Consider the following 18,226-nt stretch of genomic DNA (forward strand, 5'->3'; position numbering starts at 1 on the left):
TGGCTATTCTGGCTTTGGTATGTAATTATGCAAAACACTTTGCATAAAGACTTGCCATCCGATCTAATGATAGAGCCTGCAGTCTCATTTCCAGAGAGGGAGGCACCGGGCCGGCAAAGCCTGCACTCCGAGTGACGGAGGAAAAGCTGCCATAATAAAACCAAGACAAACTGCACATAAGAATACATTCTATTGTTCAGGTAATTTTGTTGTGGTGTGGATATTTATAATCTAACACAATGAGAGAGTGTATTTAAATGTAACTGCTACTTACAGTATGCATGTATTTTTGCAGATTATCTGTTTTGCACCATGTTATCATACAATGATGCGCATTTAGCTCATTCCTTTTTTCTTTAGACACCCTCCGTGATTTCTGGTGTTGCAGTGGTGGACAATCTTTTGCTTCTGACTGTGAAATAATAATAAAAAAGAAGAAATGCAAACATGAGGAGAAAGTCAACCCCATTTTACTTGATGTATCTGCACTGAGGAGCAGATAAGCCAGAGGACACAGTTCAGGTTCATCGTTGGTATTAAGGAAACATATTTCATGGATCACACTGACTGCATGGAAAGAATACAAACACGAGTAATATTTACTCGCTTTAGGGTTTAGCAAGAAAGGAGATTTTTGTGCAATAAATATGAGGGGGGAAAGCTACGTAAATTACTGTAACATATATGGTGTTTTTCTTCAGAATTTCCAGGGTGTTTGTTAAAAAACAGCATACTGCATGCCTTTGAGGTATGCACTATATGAGATATTCTGTGTGTATGCACATAATAAACACTTGTGCTGCCTGACAGAGGTGTGAATCTCAGAGCTTTTCTGCCAAATGAAGTGCCAGCAGAGAGAGAAATAAAGAGATCTGCAGCTGTCAGGGGTCAGTCAGGCAGAGATTGCTTCTAGAGATCTTTTGAAAAAATCACACGTTTGAAGGCTTAGTGCTTTGCTGTCTTCGCATTTCAAGCTCAGATCAGTGGAATCTGAAAAAAGGGAGAACATGGGTTGGAGAATTGTGATGTTGGGATGGACACGGTACGAGTGTGCTTTGGGAGACAGGAGACAAGCCTTTTTACCTGATCCCTTAGAGGAAGGAGGAGAGCCCAAGTTTTTGTTCTTACATTAAAACATGTATCACACAATTAAAACAACAGTATCTCTAATGTCTGTCTGTCTGTCTGTCTGTCTGTCTGTCTGTCTGTCTGTCTGTCTCTCTGTCTGTCTGTCTGTCTCTCCTCTAATTTGCTGTGTCGACAGAAACGAGTGAAGGAAAACAACTCTGAAGTGTTTCATGGCTATTGGACAACCTTTATAGTTTAAACGTGTAACCTCTTTGACAGCAGTGGAGACTTGTGAATCATTTTGGCACTGTTTGGGCACAAAAAAAAACAAATAAGGATTTAAATTAAGACTGTTAAACACGTCATTATTAGTGGTTTTTATGATATACTACTATAACTCCCCACTTTAGCTTCAGTCACTTTGCTGCGCAACTTTACATAATTTTCTGATGCCTGAGCCAAACAGCACGTCTTGCTGTAGCTTGGTTGACAGTCTGGGTCTTATTTGAATGATCAAACTATTACCTATGATTGTGAAGTTGTTTTATTAGGAGTATTTTATATTTATTTGTTGACTTGTGTTGTCAGAAGGGAATGATGAAGAAAATCTAATACCCACAATTTGATTTAATTAAATAAAGTTTATGAGCTGCAAGTTGAAAATTTTATTATAATAAAATACATTAAAAGGTTATTGATTTGAACCTAAAACAGCAGAAATGTGTTTTTTTACACACACACACACACACACACACACACACACACACACACACATTGCATCTTAAGGCTGTTGGGAAATATATATATATATATATATATATATATATATATATATATATATATATATATATATATATATATATATATTTTATATTGTCAAATGAGGAGAAAGCTTCCCCCCCACACACATAAGCCTATAACTTTGTCATTACAGTCCAGGAAAGTTCTACCTGCTCTTAAAAAAAAAAAAAAAGGAAACCCTAAACTAACATGATTCTCATCAGCCTTTTAAGTTTTTCTGGCTTCCTCCTCTACGTGATATTACAGTAATGATAATATACTTACTACCAGCATGATTCACATCAATACATAAACAACATTTGACATGTTTTTCTTTAAACACACAAAAACAATTGAATCCTTAACCTAATCTTAAAACTCCCACCATAGCATAAGAGACACAGTTTGACACTTTGATTCCTAACTTGTCTGACAGTGCTCCCTCAGCAAGGACTGACATTATTTGACAGCCAAGGTTTCAGTGTATTTGGCTCTTGAAGCATTTTTTGAACAGTGTAATAAAGTAAATCTGTTGAAGTCGAAAGAAGAGAGGAGTGAACTAAAGAGAAACTATTATGCCCAAACAGAAAAGGAACAAAGGTCAAATAAGCACATTGTGACTGATTATTTGATTGATAATTTTCTTGACTTCGAGCCTTTCAGATACAACGATAAAAAAAATATTTTCTTCAAGAAGCTTTTATCTTAAAACCCTCAGTGAGTTCTGGAGAAACATATCCTTCATAACGTGAACCCTAACTTCTGAGTGTGTTTTCTAACCGTTTTTTTTTTCATATGCCATGTGATTTCTTTAGCTGGCTTCTTGCTGGGGAGGCAAAATATGCAAATCCCATCAGATTTATAACACTTGGTGCCTTTCAGTTGTTCATGTGCTTCTGCTGTGGTGTATTATTATTTTCAAGGGTTCTCAGCAGGACATAAAAGGATCATAAGTTATTCTTCCACCTGACAAAAATACTTCATTCTCCCTCTGTTTCAAAGATGGACCTAAGTAAAAGTGATAATGACGTGATTTATTATCATCTGAATGGATGACGGCGAGCTGATTGCTTTCGACTGAGCTTCATGCAATGCTGCATATGAAACAAAATATAAATTGACAGGGAATGCGTTCGATGAAGTAAAAATTCTTTCATGTGACAGCATCACGCGCTCATTAAATCATCTGCAAAACAAGTGATACAAACGTTTTCATTCAAACGACCACAAAAGAAAACCACTGGACTTCATTCATCTGAAACTGGAAATGAGAGCTGAATCCTGTCTGAGAGAAAAGCCCCTCAGTGAACTCTGAAGCTTCTGTTTTTGCTGTTAATAGTTTTTTTTTACAAACTTACTAAAACGTTAATTACATGTGTTGTTCATTAAGAGCTCATTGCATCAATAGTCTAGTATTAATGTGGCTGTTCACGCTCTATGTTCCAAGTTTTGGATTAGTAATGTTTTTTTTCCTTGTCAGGATTTTATTTTTCTTATAAACTGGCCTGTATTGGGATCCACTGTCCTGAACAGAAAGACCTCTGATAGGCCTGGTGTTAAAGAGCTCTGATCCGGGCCGTGACAGCTTAGTCCAATCAGCCTGTTCAACATGCTGGTTTGACTGTCACTTTCAATTTTCACATGACCCCTTGGTCCTAGAATGGGGGATAAGTGGCAGAAAGTAGGACTGAAAGCCCATATTATTGGTCTGACAGCTTCACTCATCTGAAAGTAATGCAAAATGCAGTTCATATTTATACTCTGACCTTATGCTCAAACAGGGAATCTACTGTATCTGCATGTTAGGTGCTGAGACAAAGGCCAAATTGGTGGATTCCTGCAGCATAATTTGTCAAATTGGATGTTATTTTCTTTCTAATTATTCAGCAGATGTAACTGAAAGAACAAGAGAGCAACTCCTTTAACAGTTGCTTTACAGCAACGAGTTTGACTAAATGTTGTTTAGACAAAACAACATATGGAGCGTTTTTAGGTGCGTTTCACTTCATGAATCAAGTGACCAGCAGGTACATACACAACATGTGGCTTTTGTTTCTCATATATAATTATGAAAACATGATATTGCTACACATGCCGGGCTGATCATATTCTCAATATCCCTCCGGAAATGTTTTATCTGAGTCGTATTTATGCTCATGTAGGTCATAAAAGAAGAGCGCTATCAGTGGTGGTGGATGTGGTCATTATCAGACATGGTGCTAGACAGAGGGAGGGGTTCATTGTTCAGTGTGCTGCCTCTTCCCAGTGACTGAGTAAGGTGTGTTCATTGTTCATTCTCTCTGTGTGAAAGCCACAGGCTCCAGTTTTTCAGCCTGTGTTGTTACTGTGCTCTACAACGGCGTAGCACATAATGTGGCGACTATGAAATAGTGTCATTTGTAAAACAATGAATAAATAAATGAACAAAAAAGGTTGTAAATGAGAGAAACTGAAATTGCTGGATCACCTCCCACCATGAAAACAACCACACTATTACAGTCATTCACATAAAGACTGTAAATGAATGATGGTTTGGTTTAAAAAAAGAAAAGAAAAAGATGTTCTCTCTCATCAAACCGAGGGCATTCAAAATGTTAAATATCTCTCAAAAGAACATTCAGCTTGGATATGATAGACATGAATAAGTAAAAACACTGTCAGCCACTTGTCATAATTCGGTGACATCACCGTGTGGCTTTTTGTCATAACTCCAGCAGCAAACAAGGAGAGTTGGGTGATGGAGCAGTAAAGGTTGTTGTTGGTGTTTTATTCTCCTGTATAATCCACACTTCATGTCCCCTGCCTGCCCTCCTAATCCCTTGGCATGTGTTGGTGACATCACATGGCTACTGGCTCGAAGTTCTCGTCCCCCTGCAACTGAACAAATGAATAATGACTGGGAGACTCGCTGGCTCCCACCACTGACCCTGGGTATTATTAGAGTGACCTCTCTTTGGCTTGACCAAAAAACCTTTTTGATATCATTGCTGGAAGTACACTAGGAATGATGGCCTGTCTGCTGGCGGGGGGAAAGCCGAACATTACACATGGGAGGCTTGGGGAGGGGGGGTGTTATGCCGTCGGAACCGCCAGTGTCGTGTAAACCTATACTTTGCTCCCACTGCTGCTTCATGAATACTTAATTAGAGAACACAGCCTGAAATACACGACTCACAAGTTGCCTGACCTCTCTTTACCACCAATGCACAATATTTGGGTTTAGCTGGGTGACATGGTCAGATGACATGTTTCACTGTAAAGGAGAGCCATTTGGGAATCTTGTCGCAGTTAGCTGTGTGATATCATCTGTGCAGAGAGAGGAGAGGATCAGTCAGGTGTGGCTGTGGGAGGAAGCATCTCCATATGTCACAGAGATGGTTCTCATAAGAACATCCTGGAAGATAGTGATCACAGCCTGCAGACACATGAGTGTGATTTATTGTCAGCTGCAGTGGTGGAAAGTAACTAATTACATTTACTCAGCTACTGTATTTAGGTGCAATTTTGAGGTACTTGTATATCATAACAATACACTTTTTACATTTATTTCACCGCATTTATTTATCAACACAAAACACATTTATATAATATGCTGCATTGTTTTAGATTAAACGATGTAACAGTGTGCAGTCAGCTTTGCCTCAGCCAACTACAACATAAAATGCTGCATCAATGTCAATGTATCAGTAATAATAATCCAATAATATAATGTAATAATCTGATGTAGTAATGGGGCCATTCTCCATAATATGTAAGCTGCTTTTGCTTTTGATACTTTATGTACATACTTTTATTGAAGAAAACACTGGTGGAAACAGAAAAGACTAGATTTAGCATGAACACAGTTTACATGTACAACAGTGATGTATACCATTATGATGTAAAATGACAGCGTAACATGGCTTTGACTATACAAAGCCGTGGTGGAATGTAACTAAGTATATTTACTATACTGTGCATAAGTATATGCTAACTTCCACTACATTTTGAGAGGAATATATTGTACCTTTTAACACTACATTTATTTGACAGCTGTAGTTACTTCACAGGTTAATAATCCACATACATACATGAATGCATCAGAAATAATAATAATCCAACTGTATAATAAATACTACGGTAATAAAACATTCACAAGGGTCTTTTTCTGAATTATGAGAACTTTTAATACTTTAAGTGCATTTTGCTAATAACAAGTACATTCTTAAATTACATTTTCAATGCCTTTTTCTATATTGCAGTATTGCTTTAGTTTAGTTTTTTACTAAAGTAAAGGACCTGAATACTTGTTCCGCCACTGGTAACTTTGCATGAAAACATCATTTAGTAACTGTTGAGGAGGAGCCTCCTGCTCTTTAGAAAAAAAAGGGTAGGCTACTTGGTATATCTCTAATTACAAATCTCTACAGCAGCCAATAGGAAACGAGACATGCATTTTAACGCATAATGTAAACAGCTGGACACATTTCAACGCCTACGTTGCCTGTTTTCTAAATAAACACTAAGATCAATGAATTAATGAATAAATGAGCGGAATAAAAACTGTCAGATTGTTAATCTTACCGTCTGTAATGGAGGGTCCGTCCCTAAATGTACAATTACAAAGACGTATGGAGTCTGTAGCTATTTGTGGACTGCGCACAGAACGAATAAATACCTGAGATGAAAGGTAGACAGAAGCTGGCTGATGTAATCAGTGCTGCCACATCGAGGGCTCTCCGTCATTACAATCTGTGGATTGCAATAAAAGTTCCCAGAATTGCACTGAGCAACCCAATCTAAACCAATAGACAATCACAGCCTCTGATCTCAGTCCCAATTGAGACATATCCCAGCTGAATGTCTCAGAAATTAGACCTACTTGGTGTGTTCATGATCCCGAGATGGACAGATAGAGGCAGGTGATTTCCCTCTCTCTCTCTCTCTCTCTCTCTCTCTCTCTCTCTCTCTCTCTCTCTCTCTCTCTCCTGCATCAATCAATAAGCTTCAAAAGCTTTGTTATTTAGAACACTTTATGTTGGGACAATTTTACACAGCTTTGCACGAGCCCGAAGGATCAAATTAAGTCGCTATTAAGGGGTGACAATTAATGGTTTGGTTATTTTGAAGTCCCTAAAGCCGCGCGACAGAAGTGGACGAGGAGGAAACGCTGCGTGTTCACCTGGGAGACTGATGCTGTCGGATACAGGGCAGCAAAGCATCTGTGTCACACAGCGTTTGTACAAGTTCCGTTTCGACATCGTGAGAAATATAAATACATAAGTAAATAAATAAATAAATACAAATAGACCAGTTCATATATTGAGAAAAAGGACATTCCGTCGATTTATCGCAGTGGATGATGACATAATTCAAAGATGTTTTTTTTGTTTTAACTACATAAAGGCAAAAATAAATACATTTAGACACCACTTCCTCATTTAATTCTTAGTAGTTACCTTAGTGGTTATAATCACAATCCGGAGGTGTCACAGTTTAGACATGTGATCAGCTTGCGCACGTGGCCACGTAAATCATTTGTCAAGATGTAACAGCTTCATGTAGCAAACCGTTTTTTTATATGCATTTATTAATTATTTTAATCACATTTAGAAGCCTGAAACCGGAATCTAACAGATCTTAGCCTGACACAACCAATTTATATTCTAAAATACTTCAATATAATTCGATAATAATAATAATATAATTATTTAAACTATAATTCAAAATAATATAAACACATTATTATTATTTGCTCCAATTTCAGTATTGCAGTGACATGGGCCAGTTTAATGTGTATATGGGTGCAACAGCAGGGAGAGCTGAAATAATTCCCAGTGCACAGACAGAGTTCCACAGAGCCAGATTCTGCCTGAAATGAGTCGTGAAACGCGGCGCACTTGGAAACAGAAAACAGCAGGTTTAATGTCCGCCCAGCACCTGCCATGCCTTGCATGTTGTTGACGAGCACGACGTAGAAGAAGAAGACCTGCGCAATGAAAAAAAAGGCCAAGGATGTAAATACAGTGGGCGATAAATGTGTATGAATTTGACCTGTCATAGAAAGTTTAAATGTGCTGGGCAAAGACCACAGGTGACCAAGATGATAGAAATGAGCAGGGTGATAATTACAGTATAGTTTATGGCTGGCTGCCTTTGCCAAAAACAGTAATTGGAGCACATCCCTTCTTTTAACCAGAGAAAGCATTCAGCTTGGAGGATGGAGGCAGTTGTTAAAGCAGTGATGGGTACTTTTGTCCAAAATTTGACCCTCTATTAACATCTCTTGGCAGCATCTGGATGCTGTCACCATGGAAGAGGACAAAAGTCATTTTCTCAACATACCAAATCCCCTCTTTTTAAATGCCTCCCCCACCAAGAAATGGGTAGAGGCCAGACCAGAAGGCCAATCTCTTCCTTTATCACTCTCTATACTACCACCTCTCCATCCTTCCCTTTGTTTTGCAGGTGTCTCCAATTACCTGCTAATTTGCCTCTAATCTTGGCACACTTCTTGATAAACATGTTTATCCCCCCTAAAACCAAAGTCTCTAAGCGAGAGCGAACACATAGCGGTGACATTCTCCTCCGCTGTGCCATTAAACAATGCTGATATTAATTCCAGTGTAAAAGTATTGCAACCCATGTGAGAAGTGATGAGTGTCTCTCTGTGATAGATGGAGGTTGTTGGGCGGCATTTCATTATGAATTTTCTTGGTGAAAGATGAGTGCCAAGGACCAGTCAATTCAACACAGACACCAAGAGAGAAAGAGTGTTGCTAAGAGACAGGGATGCTGCACAACTTCCATCAGAAGCTTGACTCTGACCTTATGCAAATAAGCTTTTGCCAAATCTTTTGTATGAAAGCAACCGCAATGTCACCAATACCTGGCCTAAAAAGATGCTTTAATATCTAAATTCCTCTTAGAATGAAAAAAATGCACTTTAGAAAGTGTAACAGTGCAACAAATCCAGACCCCAGCACACTTGTTACGATTTTAATTGAAATAAAAGGAAGGACTGAATATCTGAATGAAGTATACAAATGAAGACTGGGGGTTGCTGCTATAAACCTTTAGTTGATATGAAAGTGTTTTTTCCTAAAAAGAATGCTCTGAAAACTGTAATCTTATTTAGGAGTTGACGTGTGTGGCCATGTGTATAAAAATTCAACTACACAATTTATGAAACGACAGTAATCGTAAACTGTCTTTTATAAACGGTCATTTGCCTCTATATTATGTTAAAATCTACTTTACTTGATAAACCAGAAGCATGACATTTTGCAGGAGATGCATGGATTATTCACATGTGAGACATCAACACGGTGCAGTTTTCTTGACCTGTATGTCATTTAACACAAGAATGATAATGATGGTTGAGGGGGGTGTAGATGGCTGGAGAGGCCAGGGAGGTTGCGACCTGTGAAAGGGGCTGTATCAGGTTGTGGCAGGTTATCTGAAGTGGATGCTGATAATGGCCTTTTAGGCATGCCAGGTTTGATCCTTTCACCACTGAGGAGGGAGAGTTAATCAATAGTCTGAGTAGATCAGTGATATGAGGTTACTGTATGAGCAACTAGTATACAGCCAAACAACAACATCGGCACACTGGTTAATTGGTTGGACATTTGTCGGGGTCAACGCGAGAAAGAGAAAAGATCCAGTTATCAATAGGAAAATGTTACGAGCATTATGTCGCAGAGCATTAAAAATCAAATCAATTGTATATTGATTTTACATTATGTTATTGGCTCTTTATGTAAAGAAGCACCTGGACATTTTGAAATTATGATCACAGCATGCCCTTCACAGATTAACTTGTGGGTGCAAGAAACACAACTTCAAGGCATGGGCATTAAATAGCCATTTTAATTAAAGCTAAGTGAAATATAGATCCCTTTCCTCCCGGGGTTCTTCATATTATGCAGAGAGAAAGAGAGAGAGAGAAGAGAGAGGAGAGAGAGAGAGAGAGAGAGAGAGAGAGAGAGCAATGTACTAGCATGTTCAAAGCCAACCTTGTCAATAGTACTCACAGTGGGCTAGGGGAGTGTAATAGCACTTCCCTGATTCTACATTGATATCATATAATCCAGTGTGCCCTGTTTCAGTATCATATTTATCTAACCTGCTGGGGGACAGGGTAAGGGGGACAGTGTCCCTGCTGCTAGGAGCAGACACATTACACACTGCCTCGTGTATTCTTATTGATTACTCCCACCCCACAGCCCAGGGACCATAATTTAACTCAGCAGGCACTACAGTTAATACTGGAATTCAAACATTCCATCTACACTTCAAGAGACAAAAACAATTGACACTTTAAAAATGTGCAGGGCCTCTCTAAATGGGATCTGAAGGGAGTGGATCTCCATTTTCTGGTCTGCGCTTTTTTTCCTTTCTTCCTACTTCATTCTCCTCCTGCCTGTGCAGTTATCGTATTGTTTCAGAGAAGAGAGAAATGGAGAAAGTGCTTTAAAAGAATTACAATATGTTAAGAAATGTGTTCATTTTAAGGACAGGGAGTTGTACAATTTGTTTACAACTTTTGTTATGTTAAGTTCTCAAATATGGGGATAGAATTACAAAAATGCCAGTTAAAAGCAAACCCTTTCTTTTTTACTTCAATTGCAATTTTTGGAACATCAATAACGAAGTCTTGCTCAGGAGTAAGATAGCATAACGACAACTTAATTGGAGCCGTGTGGGCATGAGTTGCCTTGCTCAAAAGCACTATGGCAAGAGTAGTGGCAGGAAAAGCAGATGTCTAGTTCTTCTGCATTAAAATTGAAATAATCACTAGATTGGAACTACTACTACTACTGTGAGATTATACAAAGTGAGAAATGAAATCAAGACAATTATATTGCTTTATTTTCAAAAATTGTGATCAGAAATACCTCAAACATCCCAAAAGCTCAGTTAGCTGGTTTGTTCTGGGAACTTATAACACATGTCAGAAGGGCTTAGATCAACTCATTATTATAACTTCAACAAGCTGTCTGATCACGACGATTGGGTTGGTTAAAGTGGCATCCACTGACATTCATAAAGCTGTGTTAAGAGAGCTAACAGTGGGGGACATTCAAACAAGAAATGAAGCCGGTCAATATCAGTGGAAAAGTCGCTGGAGGGGTGTGATATGGACAAAATTAATATTAATATCACAGCATTATCTTGATATTGGTGTATTACATTTAACGTTACACTTATATTCTTCCCATTGAGGCAAATGTATTACATTCTATACTTTTGAAAAATACACTGTATGTTCCCAATTACATAAGATTGTAAATTTTATTTTAGACACGAGAACTGTGAGCCATAATATCTCTGAGAATTTTATTATCTATAAAATTACACTGCATGACGATGAAACTAATAACTGAATTACTGCCTGAAACCAACTAACATCAATAAATAAACAAAAAACAAAAAAACTGGTCATCATATGTACAGGTAATGCCCTTACATACAATTCAGATAATGGATCTAAAGATTATAACAAATGCTATCATGCTATTCTATATGTTGATTGAGTGATTTTTTGTTTTTAAATGGATGAACGTAAAGCTCACACTGCCATGCTTTTTTTAAAGCTAAAATGAGCATCAGCGGGGATTAATATGCATTAATTAAATTGACTCTGTTTCCTTTAATGAGAGGGAAAGGATTTGATGTTAATGCTGTTGATCTCACGGAGGCTTCAATCCACCTAATTAACCAGTATTTCTGCAACACACTAAAATAATCAATAAAAAAAGATATTTCATCACTGCTATAGATTGTACGCTCAGATATTCAGATAATTAAAACACATCACATGCTAGCTCACCTTAGCAATGACAGAAATGGGTTTTTCAGTTTGGAAACAGGTTTCTTTTTTATTGGTGGAATAATTAAAACATGCCTGTTTTATCTCAGCTTTTAGTCATAGTGTGGCAGCACTCACTGTTGCATCTGTGTGTTGTGCAGAGATAGAGTGTCTGTGGAGGGCCAGGGAGCAGACTCCAGAGATCCATCCATCTCAATCTGAGGCTACAGCTGACACTTTACAAAGAGGTACAATTAATAAGGGCATTATCCAGCAGTAGGCAACAATAGAGTCCTAACGCAGAGACACCAACCTTGGGAGGCCCGGAGAGGAGAGAAAGGGAGCGTGTGTGTTTATGTGTGGGGGAAGGGCAAACCAACATGCTTTAAAATGGGATGCATTACAACCAGTGTCTTCAGAACATGAATTACAATCTAATATAACTGGGCCAGCTGATTGGTGCTAAATGGGTCATTTCCAGCAGCTCATCCTGCACTATTTATATATATTTTTTAATCTCTGCATCTAAAATCCTACATTTCCAAAGTAGGAAGTCAATCATTTAAAATATTCATATTTTTGCATTACATGAAGTGCCTTAAACTGCCAAATTTAAGATTTGAAGAGCTGAAAAAATGAAAGTTAAAACACAGACCCTCATTGCTGTTTGATGACAGTCGTTACAGTTGATGACAATTTATAGAGGCATCATAAGGAGGAAATCTGAGATCTCAAATACAGCATTACTGATAATGGAGCTCTCATGAAAGTGTCCTATTAGTGCAGGTTGAGCGCAACCCTATGGTTCACAGGGGAGAGGGCGGAGACGCCGCTGCACTGACATTTACAGCAATCCAGGAGTTGTTTGTGGTCACTGGACTGGAGACAAACGCTGAACCCAAAGGTCAGAGGCCGGGGCTAAATTTCATCCACTGTGGAGGTCCCTCTGTTGGAAAAGACAAACAGAGAAAGCAGCTGAGGTGTGAAGTGTTCCTGCTGTCTGGGAAATCAATCAATCGTCATGTATAAACACAACCCAGAGCAAAGGAATACTGAGCAGAATAAATGTTCGTATAAAATTGTAAAAAAATAAGAACAACAAACACATACAGATCAATACAAAATGAACTGACATGTGAGACAACAGTCTGGGAACGTATTCTTAAATAATTAACTCTAATCACTTCTAAGTCCGTTACAGCTTTTATATACGCAGTCAAGAGTCCTCCACAGTGATCGTTTTATATTTTTCTGCTCGTTCCATGGGGAAAGGATGAGCTTGGTTATGGATTAACGCTGTGATCAATAACAAGATACGAGTCCGGCTCTCTAAGCTGAGGAAAATTAATTCGAAATGCAGTCAAACTCTTATCAACCCACAGCCAGGGGTTGCTTTCATTGCAGGTAGTTGATAATCCACCAATATTGTGATGAGCAGCTAATCTCTCATTTTAAATATGACCTCCAGTGCTCATAATAAAAGTTAAGACTGGCCATCCATTTGTTGTCCATATAGCGTAGGGTCTCTGCTAGTTCTTTGTCAGCAGCAAGATTTCTCTGTGATCTATTCCTCTGCTTGGAGTGGTAATCTTCACTTCAGAGTTTGACTCAATTATTAACAACTTAGATGTCGTGATCAGTGTTTCATTTGAACGTTGTCAAACCCTCACTGAACTCTCAGCACTTAGTTAAGATTTTTTTTAAATTTTCAAATATATATTTGTTCTGTTTTACATACTTTAACACAGAAGGATCATCATCCATTATATGGTTTCAAATCACGTTTTAAATAAATAAAAACATGTCATAGAAACAACAATGCAAAAGAAAATGTGATGGTATTTTGCTGTTGCAAAAAGCAGTTCATGCAGCTTTTATAAGAACAATGCCAATAATTACATTAGACAATTTAAAAGTTTGCTTAACATTCAACTATCATAAATGTAAGATCATATTTGCATTCTTTGCCCACTCAACTCACAAAGGCAATTCAGTTCTTAAATTTGTTATAACAATTTAATTTAGCTCAAACATCCTTTGCTTTTATTTTCACTTAATTGAAGTAGAGATGAGCAAAATTAGCTGACTAGAACAGAAGGAGAAAAAAATGTTACTTTCCCTCCTATTTACACATTTCGTACAGTTTTTGAGAATAATAATATCCACATCAGATTGTGGTCTTGATGATGCAGCCCTAAGATGGTTTTAAACAAGTATTATTCTTATGTATTAAGGCCAGTTAACTCCACAATTAATCGTCCTTTCCAATCAACCAATCAAAGGTTGTTCCTCCATGGCACAAGGCAGCACCTAGGATGTGACTTTGTCACCTCCAGCCAAACATTATGCACAAACCCTTAAAGTGGTGTTATGCAAGTTTAAAATCAGATGCAACACAAAGCAGGTTAATTGATGATCAACACAACCTGACTTTAATGAGGCCCTGTTGCCCACGGCCAGGTCCAGTTCAGTATATACGGGACTTTCTCATGACTGCTCTGCTTTCTTTGATCTTGTTTGCTTTTTCCACTGCTGGGACTGTCATTGTTGGTTTTAATTACTTCACCACTAAATGGTACAGATGAAAGATAGGTGTCTGTAATTAATAAAATTTCCATAAATTTGAATCACTAACCAGTCTCATTAGCTTGTGCCTTTTCTCTTGACTGAAGTTCCCATGTCATCTTTTTCCAACTCTTAACTATACAGAATAATATTACTTAGGGCAGGAAATCACTTGATATGCACCATATTTTCTGATAATCAAATTCCATTGTAGGTAATTAAATGCAGCACATACGGTAGTCCTACTCCTAAGATTGAGGTCAACCTGAAGAAAATTTCCAATTGTTGTATTAAACTATAACAAAACTTATAAGTCTATTCAATTATTCATTTCAGAGGAACACAGGCATGTTGATTGTATTCAAGCTCAAATATGTAATCAAACTGTTGAAGAACCCATCTTTGATCATGTGTAATCAGTGTCAGGGCTGTGTGGTACATCTCTGGGCCACAAACTAAATGAGTTGCAATGCTGCTGGCACTTACTGGGTTGGATGGTAGTCAACTTGGCAGTAAGAGAGCTGTGGTGCATTCACATGACAAAAAAAGGACAGTTACACAGAGGGGTATTTCAAGGAGAAAACACCTGTTGTTTTGATGACTTCAAATATGTTTGTATTGGAAAGTGTGGACTCTGACTTCATTTCTGATCAGAGATATGCTTTGAATATGATCCTAACTGTCAGAATAGGTTTTATTAATCATTGAGGTAAGTATAACAATCTCTCAGTAAAATGTTTCCAGTCAAAACTCTTGAAGGTAAAACTGTGAATACATACATATGTTTTTAGGCTCACAGAGCTATAAAGCCATTTTTTATTCAGTAATTCAAATCATATTAATAATTCATCACATTACAACGCAAAAAAAAACTATTTTAAATATAATAAAGACATCCTTCCATCAACATCATTTTTTTTCTGTTTACGTACACCATAAAATTGAAGCTATTCTCAATTATAGCAGACCAGGTCAGACACAGGGAAGCAAGTCTTTGTTGCTTTGTGGAGCAGAGCTCTATAATCTTGTGGAGAACAGCCTATCATTACCAGGCTGTGTGGTAATAGACTGACATGGATGCTATGGGAGCAATTGATTCCACACATCAATCAGTAGGGAAACTCATCTTAACGATTGCAGAGAAGTGGCTTGTTTGTCCTCAACATCACGATAAATGCTAACATGGAAGCAGAGCGCAATACCTGCAGCTGGATGAAGAGGTAGTTACTCATCTTCAGAAAGTCATTACTCTACTCCTACTTAGTTTTTTTTCTGATATTTGCAAGCATGTTTTATACCTGCAAATGTATGTATGCTGTGCAGAGTGAACTCTGTTTTCAATTCAGACCATTAGTCTTGACAGTATTCTTTTTTCAAACACAACAGATGTGTTAACAGATTGTTGATGAATGATGTCAAAGAGAGTTTCATTAATGGGGACATTAAAGTATCAAAAAGAAGCATGCATTCTTTTTCTAAATGTATTTCTTGATATTACATTTCTAAATGTTCAATAATCCAGTTTTCTTTATGGACTTCTGAGGATGTTCTTCAAAAAAGCAACATTGCTTTATTCCATTACAATTTCTCTGCTTCTTCATCCGTGGACATCTGTGCCAGTTTGTATAAAAGACGCAGCTGGATGCTGAGAATATACTATCTTCCACTCTAAAAGGGAAGGGTCCCACCTGATTAAGAAGGGCAGGGGAAAGACTTTGGCAGGCCAATGGGAGAGGTCAAGGATAGACCAGCCAGTTTCACTCCCCCACCACATCATTTTTGTATGACAGCACCACCCTAAGGTTGAAGTTCACCGAGACTTTTCATGAACAGAGCGCTTAACGTCAAACACAAGATTAAAGCGGGGGTGTCGCATCTTGGCAGGACCAAATGAAAATATCAACTGCTAAGCCCCCCTCTGAAAAGCCAGGGGACAGGTATCTAATATTAGAGAGTAAGCCTAGTTAGCAAAGGCGGCCTGCTGCTTTCCACATTCTCAGTGGTGGTCAAAAGGCCAGGCTGGCTTTGGAATTGCTTTATTGGTGAAATATATTACAGTAGAGGCCTGCAGAACTACCTTATTAAGAAGGCAGAGAAGAGATGCCCTCATGACATATAGAAGAGAACTGAGGACATTTCCATATTACTGAATAAAATACAATCTTAGATTCTATTTCTTTTTTGCTACACAAGTCAAGCCAATAAAAATGTAGCTTGAACAAACATTTACTCTGACGTTCATAATTTAGAAATAAGAAGAGCAAGATTATTTTATTGCAATAATAGCAGTTTAACTCTTGATTTGAAATTTCACAATAAAACGAAATACTGAATAAAAATCAAACCAACCACACACTGTGTGAGTTCATTTAGTATTATCGAATATTACTGTAACGTTTCATGCAAACTGAAGTGAAAGTGAACCTAACTTTTTCAAAATACATTTCAATACAAACAAACTGTTAGAGCACTCTGCGCCACAGCTCATAGCATATTTAGAATTTGAGAGAGAAGCCATTTTGCAGTACACAAATTACTTGTTTTCTTCACTCGCAGTATAGCAACAGAAGCTGGTGCTTCAGCTCTTTAAGTGGCTTGGAAGCATAAAAGAGGCTTATCTGCCCCCCTCATTTCTTTAGCCACATAATCAGATGATCTGAGGAGAGCTCAGTCGACACTTACACATCTATCTATCTATCTATCTATCTATCTATCTATCTATCTATCTAATCTAAGTTTCTGTTGTCTCCATGGTAAACCTGGATAATTTCATCATTTCAGAGTTTAACTCTGAACTTGTATTAGACTTATAAGAAACAAATTGTTGTGCGTGGCCAGAGTCCAGCCAACTTGGAGTGCAGACATAAATTAGAACACAGGAGTTTGACCACATAGTAACTATGCGAGTATAATAGCGATAATATGAAACTTATTTCTGCGGAATTCTTTTCGCAGTTTCACGCTGCATTTATCCTGAATTTTTATTTTGGTGCTTTATACATGTATTTAAATAAAGAGAAACATATTGTAAACAAGAGAGAGTCATTTTGAATTAAAGAGAACATGTTAAAAAAAAAAAAAGGAAATTTATAAAAATGTCCCTCACACCACTCCTTTTTAGTTTGACATTGTAGGTAAATAAATATTTTTTACCATATGATCCTTGGCAATGCCTAGTTTTTCCTGTAACATAGCACTATTTATAATCAGAAACTCTAGTAAGACATGAAGCTGATCTCGAAGGCTTTTCTATAATCCCTCCCCTGGAAGTGGTCTTTACTGGAAGGCTAGTTTGTGATGGGCTCACCCAGTAGCACAATGTTGCATTGGGATACAGCATTCAGCTTAAGCCAACTTATCAACTACATTCAAAGCACATCCATTGAGCTATGTGGGGAGACTTTTTGCAGATCTATTAAAAATACTCTTATCTGTATTTAGCATATGCTGTGTATGTCAGTGCTGGCAGCTTTAGACGGATTTACACTCAAAACACCTCAAGCTATTCTTGAGCTGAAACTACTGATAACATTCTGAAACTTCTGCAGACAAGCAGGTTTTACAAATAGATAAATTCATTCAACATACTGTTATATCATTTGCTTTACTTATTGTAATTTTTTAGTGCAAAGTGACCATTTCTTTTTGCCCTTTTTCTGCAGTGTTTCTTTCTTTTTGTTCTTTTAGAAAGAATTAATAACAATTATAATAATAATTATATTTGTATAAATACAAACTGATTTAAATATTTAACAGAAGGAGTTTGTTATTGCTTGACAGCAGAGAATAAAAAGATTCGCCCCCATCACACACACACATTAAATAACATCTCACAATGTTGCCACATTTTTGTAAGGTCACATTTTTACTGTTGAACAGGGGGAATTATTATTTATCAATCTTTTTTTTTTTTTTATTCATTTAGTTAAAAAAAAAAAAAAAGATTGAAAGAAAAAAAAGCTTCCAGGCTATAAAACAAACAATACATCAGTATAAAAGAATTGTTGTTGCTAGTTAACA

This window comes from Perca flavescens, chromosome 8, assembly GCF_004354835.1.
Source record: "Perca flavescens isolate YP-PL-M2 chromosome 8, PFLA_1.0, whole genome shotgun sequence".
NCBI classification, from domain to species: domain Eukaryota; kingdom Metazoa; phylum Chordata; class Actinopteri; order Perciformes; family Percidae; genus Perca; species Perca flavescens.